The following is an 8498-nucleotide window of genomic DNA, read 5'->3' on the forward strand; positions in this document are numbered from 1 at the left end:
ACTGAACATGACAACTTTAAAATACAGGAAATAGCATTTTACTTGAAAAAAAAAAAAAGACAGACAAGCTATGGTTACTGAAATTTGGGAATCTTGTATTTTCCTCCCAAATAAATGAGGAGAGTCTCTCAAAGAGAGCAACCAGTTTTTGTTGCCAACATTCAAGGTTTTAATGAAAGGTAGAATTGTGGAAACTTGTATCTGCCACTGTGAGCTTTATAATTTCTAAATAGTTAGATGTTCCTGATGCACTCAGTGATATTAATAAAGTATTTTTTGATATTATATAATGAAGTATTGCAACATTTGGAAGATAAAAACAACTCAGTAAAGTAACATTTTCCAAATGACAGATCCATGGCATGTTATCAAAACTATGCATGAGTTAAAGACCCACTCAAGGTGTAGGAAAAATCGTGGATTTTAATATAAAAGGTACACACAGTTTATTGATCTCACTTAAAATACCACATTGTTACTAAATTTTAAGAACAGGCCAAGTTTTGATACTGTAGCATCAAAGACTATCCATAATTATGTAAAATGGCTATTAAAACACTTCTTCCTTTCCCAGCTGTATACTTGTGTGAAGACAAATTTATGTTTTTATATTTCAACCTCCCTCAATTGCAAAAGATCAAATGCAGAAGCAGAAATGAGAATTCAATTTTCCTCCATTAGTTCTTATATTAATGATATTTGCAAAAGTATAAAACAATGCCATGCCTCTCACCAAAATTTTTATTGTTTGAAAATAGAGTTTTAATAATGTTATTGGTTTTGAGTGTTTTATTGCTATTTTCCAATGAATTTAATAAGTATATAGCTAAAATTCTTCATAGTCTTCTTTGTTAATACAGTAAAAGTCAATAGATATAATCCAGATAAACAAAAGGTCTTTAGAGTCTTTAATATTTTTTAAAAGTAAAGATGGACATTGAGATGAAAATCTGGAAATCACTTTTATAATATTAATAGAAAGAATATAAACTTGTTGTGCGGTGGTAGAACAACCTGCCCTTGAAAAATTAGGTATTTTCCCCTTCTCTTTAATGATAAACAAAGTCAATTTATCACTTTTAGATTCTGGTAGAAAATTCCATAATAGACCATGTCAAAAATAACCCAAAAAGTCTTATGATAAATTGCATTGTATGTTGCTTACTATATATCTGAATTATATCTAATGATTATTGCTTTAGAGTTTACAAATACTTCTACATGGGTTATATCATACTTTATCCAGGTAATTTCATGAAGGTAGGTATTATTCTCCTTATTTATATTAATAGCTGAGGAAATAAATTCTAAGAGAAAAAGTTTTTGTCTGTCTACAAAGTGTTAGAACACAGAAACAGATTCAGGTCTACTGACCTTATGTTTTTTGCTTTTTTTTCATCTTTGGCTGAAAAAGAGTCTTTTTGGTTATCATCGGCATAGGCTAGGCATTTCAGCTTTGTATAGTAGAAATAAGGGCTGGATATTGCCATATCTTTTGAATTTGAGCAAGGATCCTGACATTTTACCAGCCCATTTCCTCTGCCTATATATAAGGATTGTGGGAAATAACAAATGCTGAATTATGTGGAATAGTGCTTAGTATACATTAGGTCTTGTTTATTATTATTTTTCTACTTAGCATAACAGTGTAACCCTGCACAAGGCCAGAGTAGCTTGTGTTTTACCCAGCTCTTAGGTCAAATACGGAATGGCTTAGTCAATATGACAGAAATAGATGAACATATGAAAAAGCTTCAGAATAAATGCAGGCCTGAACAGCAACAACAGAAATGCAGTCTTTTCCAGGCTGGAAGCCAGAGGTCATTCTATATATACTGGTGACCTACACCTTAACTCTGTGTTCAGATTTAGAGGTGACTAGATGGGTCAATACATCACTCTTCTGCTTGCCAGGCCTGGTCCAAACCAGCTTTGAGTGACTGCTGGACATCACCACTTTGAGCGCTTCTCCCCTGACCCCACTTCAGGCTGCTGGAGCCACAGAAAAAGTTTGAGAGTCCAGGTAAGGCTTCCTAACCCTTTAAACCCTATATTCTTTTTGTTTTCCTTGTTTTGGGTCTCTTGGCTTCACACCTGGAACCTCTCTCCAAGATAAGAGTGCTTTCAGGATGAGTCAGCCTTCCCAGAGGTTCCTACAGAGCCTTTCAACTACATGATGGTCAGAGGTAGTGCTGGTTAGATTTGTCTGGATGTGGAAGTAGATGAGCCAAATCCTGGCAGTTAAGGGAGGTAAGAGTTTCTGGAGGAAGTAGTTCATTAGCGGAGGATTGTTAATGGTATTAATTCAGCTGCCTTTGCACATTGATCCCAACATGGACATACACATATTTATACATAGTAAGATAATAATGATAATAACAGGTATCACTCATAGGAACAATCTCATATATACATTCTTTCCTGTATAGATAAATAAACAATAATGAGAATGACCTGCTAAAATTTTTAATTTGTTATAGTAAATTTACCTTGGGGAGGATGGTTCGCTATGCACAAGAATGAAGACTTTCTCATTTAATTCTCTCAGTATTATACCATGAGTTTGTATTTTTCTTAGTTTTCAAATGAGGAAATGGAATGTCCTAAAATTTTATGATTTTTCTTCATGGTCATGTCCAAGGTCACACAACCACTAAGTAAGCAGCAGAGCAGAATTAGAACCTAAGATTTTTCTGGCCAATCCAAAAGGTTGGATTCTTTTCAGCTCAGCCCCTTGCCTCCAGCATATTTCCATTTGATTGAAAGTTGGGATGACATAATGCAAAGATGCATGTGAGGTTAAGTAGAAAAGGAAAAAAAAAATCAAGAAGAGTCAACAGCCCTTTAGTGCTTCTTCAGAAAAACATCCAGCTTAAAGCTATATAGTAGAGAGGTAAAAGGTCAGCCTCTGAGGTCAGACTGCTTGGTTTAAAGCCAGCTGTACTGCAGACAAACATGGCTTTGAGCAAGTTATTTAATTCCTCTATGCCTAAATTTTCTCATCGGAGAATAATAGAACCTATCTCTTTGAGTTGTTGTGGGAAAAAATTTAACAATTCATGTAAAGTGCTTACAACAGTGCTTGATGCATATAATACTCAAATATATAAGTGCTATAATTAGCTGATATCTTTCCTTCTTTCCCTCCCTTCCTTCTTTCTTCTCTTCTTTTTCCTCCTTTCTCCCTCCTCTTCTTCCCTTCCTTTTTCTCCCTTTCTTCCTTTTTTGAGTTAACGGTGTGTAGCCACTAAGTAGTCTTTCTAGCAAGATGCCAAAACTCACCAAAGGTGGTTCAGAACCTCAATCTTGAAGTTAAAAAATTTTTTTGGGACTGGGATTTAAAAATAGAACCGGGTGAGAAACAATTCTTGCTGTGTCAACTTTTAGAAGGCTGTACTGAGAAAACCCAGCAGAGCTTTATTTTAAGAAGACCCTGAATGGCTTGCAGTTCATGGATACATCAGAACATTCCCTTGACGGTTCACTTTCCTGTGAAACTAAAACCAAGCAACAGTAAGAGTTCTGGGCTGACCAAACCTCCTCTTTGCAAAAAGCCAGAGAACTCAGGTGCTGCTGTCAAGTAACTGGAGCAGAACCCCAGCAGTGAGCCTTCACTGCTGATCCTTTTGAAGTTCACCTCTTTGTTAAATCTACTTTTAACAAAAACTGGATTTTTTTACAGTATGTTTCAGGGATGATGCAAAGTATTAAGGATACAGGGGAAAAAATATGACTACAGATGGTGGATTTGGAAAGTAGGTAGAGAAGGACTTTGGTGTGTTTCAACATCTGAGTCCTAGCCTTCTTTTTATCACTTTTTTTGTGAGATGGTTGGCTATCTCAACTCTTTTGAGCTCAGCTTTTCCATTTTCAAAATAAGGGTTTATACTAGATGATGTTTAATGTTGTTGATTCTATGATTTATTTGAAACTATTAGGAAGATAGTTAATTAGTAATTTTATAGTGGTTAGGAAAGAGGACCATTGTTAATTAAGGAAAGAAGCTGAGCCCAACAGAATGTAACATTAATTCAAATGCTGAGGAGGAATTAGGGTCTTCCACAAGCTGCTATGTACACTTCATTCGTATCTGTCAAACTCAATATTTCTTAATATAAGAAAAGGCTACAACAAACTTAAGTCTCCATTCTGATGCAGCAAGTAGAAGTTGTTGAAATTGGATGGAAAAATATGTTTCTCAAGAAGGAATATGCTGGTGTTCAATGTATGCATAAACACCTCTTCAGGAAAACTAATCAGGCAACAAGGGATACAATTCATTGAAGGGAGTGAAAACTGGCAACACTAATGAGGCTAGGAGCCAAATCACAGGTAATAAACTTGAAAATAGACATCAGTAAACTGAATAGAACTGCTAGGGTTTGGCAAGTTAGTGTTTATATAGAAATAAATTTGGATGTATATTCTTTGTGTTAGTTTGGAAGATCTTTCAATGAAAAAGCAATAAATGCCATTTCAACATAAAACTAAACAACAAGTTTACATATTACACCCCAAAGAACAGAGGTTGGAATAGGAATGCTTTTTTTGTCACTGATTTGGGAATTGACTGAATTCACTAGCATTTTTTTGTTCAGGCATTCGAGGAAACCAGTGGTAGGGTAAGACTGAGGGCATGGAATCAGTCAGTCAGTTCAGTCCCTCAGTCGTGTCTGATTCTTTGGGACCCAATGGACTGCAGCATGCCAGGCTTGCCTGTCCATCACCAACTCCTGGAGCTTGCTCAAACTCATGTCCATTGAGTCGGTGATGCCATTGAACCATCTCATCCTCTGTCATCCCCTTCTCCTCCCGCCTTCAATCTTTCCCAGCATCAGGGTCTTTCTCAATGAGTCAGGTCTTTGAATCAAGTGGCCAAAATATTGGAGCTTCAGCTTCAGCATCAGTCCTTCCAATAGATATTCAGGACAGATCTCCTTTAGGATGGACTGGTTTGATCTCCTTGCAGTCCAAGGGGCTCTCAAGAGTCTTCTCCAACACTATAGTTCAAAAGCATCGATTCTTTGGTGCTCAGCTTTTTTTATAGTCCAACTCTCATGTCCATACATGACTACTGGAAAAACCATTGTTTTGACTAGACAGAATTTGTTGGAATAGTAATGTCTCTGCTTTTTAGTATGCTGTCTATGTTGGTTATAGCTTTTCTTCCAAGGAGTAAGCATCTTTTAATTTCATGGCTGCAGTCACCATCTGCAGTGATTTTGGAGCCCCCCAAAATAAAGTCTCTCACTATTTCCATTGTTTTCCCATCTATTTGCCATGAAGTGATGGAACCAGATGCCATGATCTTAGTTTTCTGAATGCTGAGTTTTAAGCCAAATTTTTCACTCTCCTCTTCCTCTTTCATCAAGAGGCTCTTTAGTTCTTCTTTGCTTTCTGCCATAAGGGTGGTGTCATCTGCATATCTGAGGTTATTGATATTTCTCCTGGCAATCTTGATTCCAGCTTGTGCTTCATCCAGCTTGGCATTTAGCATGATGTACTCTGCATATAAGTTAAACAAGCAGGGGTGACAATATACAGCCCTGATGTACTTCTTTCTCAGTTTGGAACCAGTCTGTTGTTTCATGTCCAGTTCTAACTGTTGCTTCTTGACCTGCATATAGGTTTCTCAGGAGGCAGGTAAGGTGGTCTGGTATTCCCATCTCTTGAAGAATTTTCCACAGTTTGTTGTGATCCACACAGTCAAAGGCTTTGGTGTAGTCAATAAAGCAGAAGTAGATGTTTTTCTGGAATTCTCTTGCTTTTTCAATGATCCAACGGATGTTGGCAATTTGATATCTGGTTCCTCTGCCTTTTGTAAATCTAGCTTAAACATCTGGGAGTTTATGGTTCACATACTGTTGAAGCCTGGCTTGGAGAATTTTGAGCATTACTTTGATACTGTGTGAGATGAGTGCAATTGTGCTGCAGTTTGAACGTTCTTTGGCATTGCTATTCCTTGGGATTGGAATGAAAACTGATGTTTTCCAGTTCTGTGGCCACTGCTGAGTTTTCCAAATTGGCTGGCATACTGAGTGCAGCACTTTCACAGCATCATCTTTTAGGATTTGAAATAACTCAACTGGAATTCCATCATCTCCACTAGCTTTGTTTGTAGTGATGCTTCCTAAGGCCCACTTGACTTTGCATTCCAGGATGTCTGGCTCTAGGTGAGTGATCACACCATTGTGGTTATCTGGGTCATGAAGATCCTTTTTGTATAGCTCTTCTGTGTATGGTTGCCACCTCTTCTTAATATTTTCTGCTTCTGTTAGGTCCCTACCATTTCTGTCCTTTATTGAGCCCATCTTTGCATGAAATGTTCCCTTGGTATCTCTCATTTTCTTTAGGAGCTCTCTAGTCTTTCCTACTTTTTTTGTTTTCCTCTGTTTCTTTGCATTGATCACTGAGAAAGGCTTTCTTATCTCTCCTGGTTATTCTTTGGAACTCTGCATTCAAATGGGTATATCTTTGCTTTTCACCTTTGCCTTTTGCTTCCCTTCTTTTCACAGCTATTTGTAAGGCCTCCTCAGACAACCATTTTGCCTTTTTGCATTTCTTTTTTTGGGGATGGTTTGATCACTGACTCCTGTACAATGTCATGAACCTCTGCCCATAGTTCTTCAGGCTCTCTATCAGAGCCAATCCCTTGAATCTATTTTCACTTCAACTGTGTAATCGTAAGGGATTTGATTTAGGTCATACCTGAATGGCCTATTGTTTTCCCTACTCTCTTCAAATTAAGTCTGAATTTGGCAATAAGAAGTTCATGATCTAAGCCACAGTCAGCTCCTGGTCTTGTTTTTGCTGACTGTATAGAGCTTCTCCATGTTTTGCTGCAAAGAATATAATCAATATGATTTTGATATTGACCCTCTGGTGATGTTCATGTATAGACTCTTTCCTTGTGTTGTTTGAAGAGGGTGTTTGCTATGACCAGTGCGTTCTCTTGGGAAAACTCTAGTAGCCTTTGCCCTGCTTCACTCTGTACTCCAAGGCCAAATTTGCCTGTTGCTTCAGGCATTTCTTGACTTCCTACTTTTGCATTCCAGTCCCCTTAAGGTAAAGGACATCTTTTTTGGGTGTTAGCTCTTGAAGGTCTTTAGGTATTCATAGAATTGTTCAACTTTAGCTTCTTCAGCACTACTGGTTGGGGCACAGACTTGGATTACTGTGATACTGAATGATTTGCCTTGGAAACGAACAGAGATCATTCTGTCGTTTTTGAGATTGCATCCAAGTACTGCAGTTTGGACTCTTTTGTTGACTATGATGGCTACTCCATTTCTTCTAAGGGATTCCTGCCCACACTAGTAGATATAATGGTCATCTGAGTTAAATTCACCCATTCCAGTTCATTTTAGTTGACTGATTCCTAAGATGTCAATGTCCACTCTTGTCATCTCCTGTCTGACCACTTCCAATTTACCTTGATTCACGAACTTAACATTCCAGGTTCCTATGCAATATTGCTCTTTACAGCATCGGACTTTACTTCCATCACCAGTCACATCCACAACTCAGTGCTGTTTTCCCTTTGGTTCCATCTCTTCATTCTTTCTGGAATTATTTCTCCACTCTTCTCTAGTAGCATATTCGGCACCTACCAACGTGGGGAGTTCATCTTTCAGTGTCATATCTTTTTGCCTTATCATACTGTTCATGGGGTTCCCAAGGCAAGAATACTCAAGCGGTTTGCCATTCCCTTCTCTTGCGGACCATGTTTTGTCAGAACTCTCCACCATGACCTGTCCATCTTGGGTGGCCCTACACAGCATGGCTCACAGTTTCATTGAATTAGACAAGGCTGTGGTCCATGTGATCAGTTTGATTAGTCTTCTGTGATTGTGGTTTTCATTCTCTCTGCCCGCTGATGGATAAGGATAAGAGGCTCTTGGAGGGCACAAACAAAACCTTGTATGCACCAGGACCCAGGAGAAAGGAGCAGTGACTCCACAAGAGACTGACTCAGACTTGCCTGTGAGTGTCCAGGAGTCTCTGGTGGAGGTGTGGGTTGGTGGTGCCCTATTGTAGGGTCAGGGGCACTGATTGTGGCAGTGTCTGCATGGGACCTTATGAAGGAGGTCTCCATTGTCTCATTACCTCCACCATAGTTTGGCATCAGGTCAAACAACAGAGAGGGAACACAGCTCTGCACATCAAAGGAAAATTGGATTAAAGATTTACTGAGCATGGCCCCGCCCATCAGAACAAGACCCCGTTTCCCCCACAGTCAGTCTCTCCCATCAAGAAGCCTCCATAAGCCTCTTATCCTTATGCATCAGAGGCCATGGAATAGAACTAAGTTGCCTGGCTCTATCCATGACAGGCAGCCAGGGACCATGGCTACACTTGCCTTATTTGCCCAACCAGGACCAACTGCAGTTTCTGATCAGAGCAAGCACTCCATGTACATTAAAAGTTAACTAATAGATAGGAATTGGCATTTCTCTCATCCCAGCTTAAATCAGACTGCTGTACCCATGAAGCCAACT

Source organism: Dama dama, chromosome 19 (genome assembly GCF_033118175.1).
Source record: "Dama dama isolate Ldn47 chromosome 19, ASM3311817v1, whole genome shotgun sequence".
In the NCBI taxonomy this organism is placed as follows: Eukaryota; Metazoa; Chordata; class Mammalia; order Artiodactyla; family Cervidae; genus Dama; species Dama dama.